This window comes from Choloepus didactylus, chromosome 15, assembly GCF_015220235.1.
Source record: "Choloepus didactylus isolate mChoDid1 chromosome 15, mChoDid1.pri, whole genome shotgun sequence".
In the NCBI taxonomy this organism is placed as follows: domain Eukaryota; kingdom Metazoa; phylum Chordata; class Mammalia; order Pilosa; family Megalonychidae; genus Choloepus; species Choloepus didactylus.
This window is the reverse complement of record NC_051321.1, coordinates 51,357,587-51,365,927: the sequence shown is the minus strand read 5'-3', so window position 1 is coordinate 51,365,927 and position 8,341 is coordinate 51,357,587. Positions and strand designations below refer to the sequence as shown.

Sequence of the window (8,341 nt, the reverse complement as noted above, 5' to 3'; positions counted from 1 at the left end):
GAATTAGCCTGTTGTGTTCCTATCATTTTCTTTTCTTATTCTTTACATGGGAAATTATCCAGTAGTTATTGTTTTCAAGTAAGCAGTTCTATTCTGAAATCAAAACGTCACACCAAAAATGTGGTGTTATCCCTTGCAAATTATATATTTACTCACATTTATATATGTATATATTATTATTTCATCAAAATTATTAAAAAACTAACCTAGGTATGATGAAAGTGGCATTACTTAACCATAGAGATGTATGTATCTTATAGAAGAATAACAATATAAAGATAACATATACTTCTAACAGTTCAAGTGTTGCCAAGATTCAGAGAAATGCTCCTATCCAATCCTGGGAAGGGGAATCCTACAGAACAACAAGAAGTGAAATGGAAAAACACACCAGAGTTTGGAAGAGTGATCACAATTTGTTGGGCATCTCCATTACTAGGGCTCAAGCCCAGATCTTTAAATCAGGGATCTGATGAAAGGGGCAAATAATGACTTTAAAATGGTTTTATTACAACTATATAAACAAGAAGTAGCAAGTATATTCTAAGAATCTTTTTAAAAAAATCTTTTTAAAAAGATATTTAGCATTTGAATTAAAGAAGATAATGATGCAACATTTTATGAGGGGTCACTATAATGGAATTTAGGAACTCTATAACTCTAATTGAGCCATTACTGAATGGAAGACTTTCTGAAAATCCTTTGGCATTTCCAAGAATTTTTTATTCTCTGTGAAATGCAGGGTGTGAATTAGTTTATGTCTATGATTTCCTTTAACTTCAAAAATACCTGATTCTGTAAAAATTGTTTTATGACTCATTCATTTAGCAAAAATCTGAATGCTTATTTAGCAGATGTTAATTTAAGTAATCGGAATGCAGTGAACTCATCCACTAAATCCACAGTGCAAAGGCAATGAGTGTGTGGCAAGCACTGAGCAGGAAATGCACACTTCAGGTCTGTGGATTACTACACCCTTTCTCTGGTAAAGTCCTCAGAGGGTTATGTCAGAACTTTTGTTCAGATTAAAAGAGAAGGGACTATTCAGTAATCAGCAATAGGAAACTACACTTGAAGAAAATGTGTCATTCAAATCTATTAGGATAAAGTCCAGGATCTGCCACAGCCATTCTTACCACTGAATTTCTTGTGCTGTTCAGTATTCCCATGATGGAAACATTTAGCAGTTGTGGCACTTTGCAAAAGTCTAGAACTACCACTTTATTGAACTGCAGTATTTATAAGAGAATGTGTTGGATTGCCAGATGGGCATTTGATAAAGCTGTCGTCAGGACAAGAGCTAGGAATCAGAATTGTGGAATCAAGACAATATGCATTTTTTATGGGCAAAATTCAGGAACAAGCTGGGATAGGTGGTCAAGGTTATATCTATCTATCTATATCTATCTATCTATAGCTATCTATCATCTATCTATCTGTCTCTATATATTTATCAGTAGGATCATGGCATAAACTGTCAGGCAAATTGTGTTGTCAGTTTCAGTGAGCTCAGGCTATTTTTTGAAAGCATTTCCAGGGAAAGCAAGGTGTGCTGTGATCAAGGTATCTGGTTCTTACAGGACTGAAGATGAAGGAAACTAGAATCTTAGGGCAAGAATTACTATAATCCCCACTTATGGCCATATTAAAAAAATTGAAGTTATTTAAATCCCACTTGGGTCTGAATCTTCAGCATGTTGTTCTACTCATTTTAAAGTGATGCAGTCTTTTGATCAAGACTTATGAAAATGATTTCATGTGCTAATCAATAGATGTGGCTGCCCTGTTCTGCTTCCTAGTTGGAGGTAACATGATGTTGTACCTTTCCAACTGAAAGTGTTGATGTCAGAAGACTCTTCTGCCCCAAATCTTCAGTTTAGCATAGTCCCCAAATATTTTGTGTGACTCTCAATTGGCCAGTACCAAAAAGAGTAGGCAGGTTGTCCAGTTGATAGTGTTTCAATTGCTGAAGGAGTTTAATTGCCTATACAGGATACTGCTCTTACAGGGAAGAAATATTATTTTCCCTAAAGAGAAGTATTGGTTAATTTTGATACATCTATATCCAGCACTCACAGGGTTTCACATCCTTTGCTTTCAAGAGCCTCAGGTTAATTCTGATATTGAAAAGAAGGTATTGCCAGAATATCCAGTAAACATGGAAAAAAGATGAAGAAAACTGGTTAAATTTTCATATTAATTTTCTGGATGTTTCCAGGTTGAGCATATTTTGCAAGTAGATTTATTCTTAAAATGAAATTTTAAATGCCTTCTCAATCTCTGTTGCAACAGTCAAAATCAGAGCTAATGATTTTTAATAAGAAGATTCTAAGACAACAGTATTTGTGATATTTGGTTTGAATTAGTCACAGTTTAATTTAAGAAACCTGTGGACTGGAAACTTAGCTGAGCCCATCATACTTCAGAATATTTGAGAAAATATTTTAGTAGAATATTAAGATGAAAAAGGGACCTTTGAAGCAGGATCTGTAGTTTCATAAAATTCTATAATCTCTTATCCTAAGTTTCAGAATTCAGGATTTTTTTTAATTTTATAAAGGTCGTATGATGTATATTCAACAAATTACATAATGTTCCTAGTAGGTTATAGAAGAACATTCCATCATCAAATGCATTAATATTTTTCTAAACATGGCTATTCATTTTAGATTTTGCTGCCAAGTGCATTTAAACCAATCTGAGGGAGGGAAAAAAGCCTTCTGATTTTTCAAAGAGTTTTGGATTTCTGAAATGCACATAGGGATTTTTGATTCATATTTAGTAAAAACATACACTAGTTTACCAACTGATATTTTGAGGTTTCACTGCAAATGCAGCATTCCATTTCATGCTTAGCAATGGATTAGTTATTTCTAATATTACTGTTATAGGGACATCTTAAGATTTTATTATTTTTTGTTTGTTTATTAAAGAAGTTGTGGGTTAACAGAACAATCATGCATAAAATACCGTTTCCCTTACACCATACCACCACTGACCAAATTGCACTGTTGTGGAACATTTGTTACAATTGACTACAGCAAATTTTTATAATTGTATTATTACTTAAAGTCCATGGTTTAACTTAGGGTTCAATGTTTGTGTAGTGTAGTTCCATGGGTTTTAAAAAAAAATATTAATCCTGTTACCATATATAAAATCTAGCATCCCCCGTTTTAATCATATTCAGATATATATTTCATTTTACTGTTGTGTTCCCAGTGTTGTGTTCCCATCACCACCATCCATTCCAAGAACATTTCCATCATTCCAATAGGAACCCAACATATTTTAAACCTTAAAAACCTCCTATTCCCTATCCCCACCCCATCCCCTGGTAACCTACATTCTATATTCTGACTCGATGATTTTGCTTATTTTAATTGTTTCAAATCATTGAGACCATGCAATATTTGTCCTTTTGTGTTTGGCTTATTTCACTCAACATGATGTCTTCAGGGTTCACCTGAGTTGTTACATGTATCAGCACTTCATTCCTTTTTTTTTAATGGCTGAATAATATCCCATTGTAATGTATATGCCATACTTTCTTCATCTGTTCATCCACTGATGGACACTTGGGTTGATTTCACCTTTGGTAATTGTGAATAATGCCGCCGTGAACATTAGTGTGTAACTATCTGTTCAAATCCCTGCTTTAAGTTTTGGGGGGTTTATGAAAGTAGTGGGATTGCTGGGTCATTTGGTAGTTCTATACTTAGTTTTCTGAGGAACTGCCAAACTGTCTTCCACAGCAGCTGCATTATTTCACATTGCTACCATTAAAGAATGAGTGTTCCTATGTCTCCGCATCTTCTCCAACATTGCTATTTTCTGTTTTATTAACAGCAGCCATTCTAATAGGTATGAAATTATATCTCATTGTGGTTTTGATTTGCATTTCCCTGATGGCTAATGATGTTGAGCATCTTTACATGTGCTTTCTGACTATTTGCATATCTTCTTTGGAGAGATGTCTATTCAAGTCTTTTGCCCATTTTTTTAACTAGGTTGTCTTTTTGTTGGTAAATTGAAGGATTTCTTTATATATTCTGGATATTAAATGTTTGTCAGATATAGGGGTTCCAAATATTTTCTCCCATTGTGTAGGTTGTCATTTAACTTTCATGATAAATTCCTTCGAGTTATAAAAGTTTTAAATTTTGATGAGGCCCCAGTTATCTATTTTTTTTGTTGTTGTTGCTTGTGCTTTGGGTATAAAGTTTAAGAAACCATTGCCAGAGGAGTCTTACCCTAATGTAAGATGGTGGCCTGTCTGGCTGTGGAACCCACCAAAAGCTGATAGTCTCTCTCTCACCCGGAAAGGTCGGACTCGCTGAAGCAATCAGGCCTAGTTCTGAAGAGTAATTTCCCCAACAGTCGTTCAGTGGTCCCTTGTGTGGACGAGGCAGTGCATGGAGTCGGCTAAGGGAAAAGTGAGGCAAGGCAGGTGGGTCTTCATAGTACTTCATTTTAGCTCTCAGTGCTGAAGTTCCTTCTCCCTTAAATTATTATAAGCTTTTGCTGCTGTTTAATAAACGTGAAGATGTCTCGCAGTCCTGATGTGAAGGAAAACCCTGTGGAATGTCCTCTTCACATGGAGCCCTTGGAGATAGATGACATCAACTTTTTCCCTTGCACCTGTGGCTACCAGATTTGCCGATTTTGTTGGCATCAAACTCGCACTGATGAAAATGGGCTTTGTCCTGCATGTAGAAAGCCATATCCAGAAGACCCAGCAATGTATAAACCACTCTCCCAGAAAGAACTGCAAAGGTTAAAGAATGAGGAAAAACAGAAACAAAATGAGAGAAAACAGAAAATATCAGAAAATCACAAACATTTGGCTAGTGTGTGGGTTGAACAAAAAAACCTCATGTTTATCATGGGTCTGTCTCAGCGCGTAGCAGATCCAGAGGTTTTAAAATGACCAGAGTATTTTGATAAGTTTGGTAAAATACATAAAGTTGTCATTGATAATAACACATCATATGCGGGCTCACAGGGTCCAAGTGCCAGTGGTTATGTAACCTATATCCAGTCAGAAGATGCTCTCAGAGCCATACAGTGTGTCAACAATGTGGTGGTAGATGGCAGAACACTTCAGGCATCTCTAGGTACAACAAAATACTGCAGTTACTTCTTGAAGTATACGCAGTATCCAAAACCTGACTGCTGGTATCTATATGAACTGGAGGATGAGGCAGCCAGCTTCACAAAAGAGGAAATGCAGGCGGGTAAACACCAAGAATATGAACAGAAGCTACTTCAAGAGTTATATAAGTTAAGTCCTAATTTTCTCCAAGTATCTATGGGTTCAGTTGATAAGAGTAAGAACAAAGCGGACACCACTGCAGAGGTGTGCTACCCCCACTGACAAACCTTCAGATTCTCTCAGTATAGGGAATGGTGATAATTCCCAGCAGATATCTAACATTGATACACCTTCACCTACCACCTGGTTTATCAAAATCCAATCCAGTCATCCCCATCAGTTTATCCAATCACAGTGCATGGTCTCCTTTTGAAGTGGCTGTAACAGAGCCACAGTCACTATTCTCAGACTTTTGCCACCCCAACCCTATCCCAAGTGGGCTTCCTCCTTTTCCCACATCCCCACAGACATCCAGTGACTGGCCTACAGCACCAGAACCACAGAGCCTCTTCACATCAGCAACAATCCCAGTATCGTCCCCTACAGACTGGCAAGCAGCATTTGGCCTTGGTTCTTCTAAACAACCGGACGATGACTTGGGTTTTGATCCCTTTGATGTCACTCGAAAAGCCTTAGCAGACCTGACTGAGAAGGAACTGTCAGTCCAAGACCAACCTTCCCTTTCACCCACATATCTTCAGAACTCTGCACACAGTACAATCGCCAAAGTTCCAGGCTCTGGATTCCTGCATCCTGCTGCACCTAAAAATGCCAACTCTCTCAATACTACCTTTTCAGTCTTGCCACAGAGGTTCCCTCAATTTCAGCAGCACCGAGTGGTTTAGAATTCATTCAGTTTTCCAGGCCAGGCAGCCTGCAATCTTTGGATGGCCTTTCCATGCAATAGCATCATGCACTTGAACCACACAGCAAGTGATTTCTTGAACTTGAATCTCCTGCCATAGCACAACACAGGTCTGGGAAGGATCCCTATAGCAGGGGAAGAAGAGGTAAAGTTTTCGACCATGCCACTGTCAGCCTCTTCCCATTCATTACAACAAGGACAGCAGCCTAAGTCTCCATACTACTGTGGCCTGATAACAGAACTGAGAGGAGAGGATTAGACTCTGGGGTGCTTGCATGGGCAACCAGATTTTTGCATGATTCCTTTCTGATTTTGCATTTAATGTAGATACCCAAAGAGACAATATAAACATTCCTTATGCCTACAACTAGTGTGTTACCTCATAGTTGCTGAAGTTATTTATTAGCATTTTGGCATTGTTTCTCATGAGTGATATTATTTTTAACTCATACAAGTAAACTTGCAGTACTAATTAAGATCCCAGATGAGATTAGCTAGAATTGTTCTTATTTTGGCTCTATCACTGAAAATATACAAAGGTAACAATGGTAGTTCCTTGCTTTACTGATTTGTGAAAAAAGGGTAATACTCTAATCTACTCCTGAAGAATTTACAAATTAAGAAGATAATGTCTATTGGATTTTTGAGAAGAAAGTGTACATATAAAACCAAATTGGTGGTGTCATTTAATGCTCAGAAGGATGTTGTCAGCAATTGTTTTTAGTTGTATGGATTTATATCCTATATCATACATTACGTGTTTAGAAACTGTTTTTGTTTTCTCTCATTTGCACATTTGCACTCTCTGTTTGAATGGTTGTTAATTATACATAGATAAGTTAAAAGATAATTATTGTAGTCCAAATGCAATATCATCTCTTTTCTAATGCACTGCCTAGGATACCAGGAAATGCCTCAAAAAAAGAATTTCAGTTTATTGTTGATTTTTCAGAAACTTGAATATGGGGTAAACATTGTATGTGAGAAGCAACTGTGGTAGTATAACTTTTTTTTTTTTTTTTTTTTTTTAACAAACGGTAGTAGTTGGTGGGATATAAGTTTGGAAATTTCATTCTTTAATAATTACAATGTGATAATAAGACTATATTACAAGTACCAGACCAGAATGAGACTAAGGTGGAAGAGAAGAGATTGGGGATCTTCTAAAGTTAGGCCACGTAAGTTGCAATACTTTAGTTAATCATAGAAAATAGTAGAGTATTTCATTGAGACATGATGTGAAGTGATGGTTTTGGATAATCCAGAATTTCTTGAAGTAGTTTTAAAACTGATAATGAAAGAAAATAAATTGAACTTAGTTCTGAGCAGTAAACAAAAGCTCATTTAGAAACAGCATGATTATATTCTGCCTAAATTAAGCATTCTTGAAGGAGAGGGGAAAGTCAGATTTCTTCTTGATGTTTCAAAAAACAATTGTTATAGATGGTATACCTTAATTTTTAAAAAATATTACGTGAATAATGTGAATACTGAAAAAGAAGCCTGGAGATGTAAAATAATAATTTTTAAAATACCTTCATTTGGAGATAATACTTAATGTCATATTTGAATTAGAATATTCAAGATTACTTTTCTTTATAAAAACAGATTACTTTCTATTATATATATTATACCGCAGATTAAATGGCTTTGTCCTGAGGTATAGTGGGGGAAGCTAAAATCTATTCTTAGATATCTTTAGATTTGGTTAACTGAGGGTACAGAGAAAGCCAGTCATCAAGCTAATTAAATTATTTTTGGAAAATTCAGCAGATCAGCCTCTGATTTCTATTTAGAACAAGATTATAAGAAATTAGAAATAAAATACTGTAGAGTTTATTAAAAAAAAAATCATTACTTATCTCGAGGTTTTGAGAATGCTTCCCTCTGTTTTCTTTTAGGAGTTTGATAGTTGTTCTGGTTTGCTAAAGCTGCCATTATGCAAAATACCACAAATGGATAAGCTTTTATAAAGAAGATTTATTAGGTTAAAAATTTGCACTTCTAAGGTCATGAAAGTATCCAAACTAAGGCAACAACGAGAGGATACCTTCACTGAAGAAAGACTGTTGGTGTCATGAACACCTCTGTCAGCTGGGAAGGCATATGGCTAGCATCTGCTGGTACCTTGCTTCCCAGGTTCTGGTTTAAAAAAGGCTTTCTCCAAAATGTCTCTGGGCTTCTGTCTCTCTTAGCTTTTCTCTCTCAGCTCCTATGTATCCTTGCTTGTTCTCCTAGGGTGTTTTTTTCTAAGTATGTGGGGGTCCTCTCTTAGCTTCTCCAGGGCAAATTCTGGGCTTCATCTCTTAGCTTAGCAATTC

General features: G+C 36.2%; 1 protein-coding gene and 1 pseudogene across 6 annotated transcripts in view; both read left to right on the top strand.

Moving 5' to 3' along the window:
• Positions 1–8,341, top strand: part of PCDH15 (protocadherin related 15) — a 1,822,477-nt gene that overhangs the window by 717,958 nt on the left and 1,096,178 nt on the right. The gene's annotated exons all lie outside the window — the stretch shown is intronic.
• LOC119510532 lies at positions 4,331–6,382 on the top strand (annotated as a pseudogene).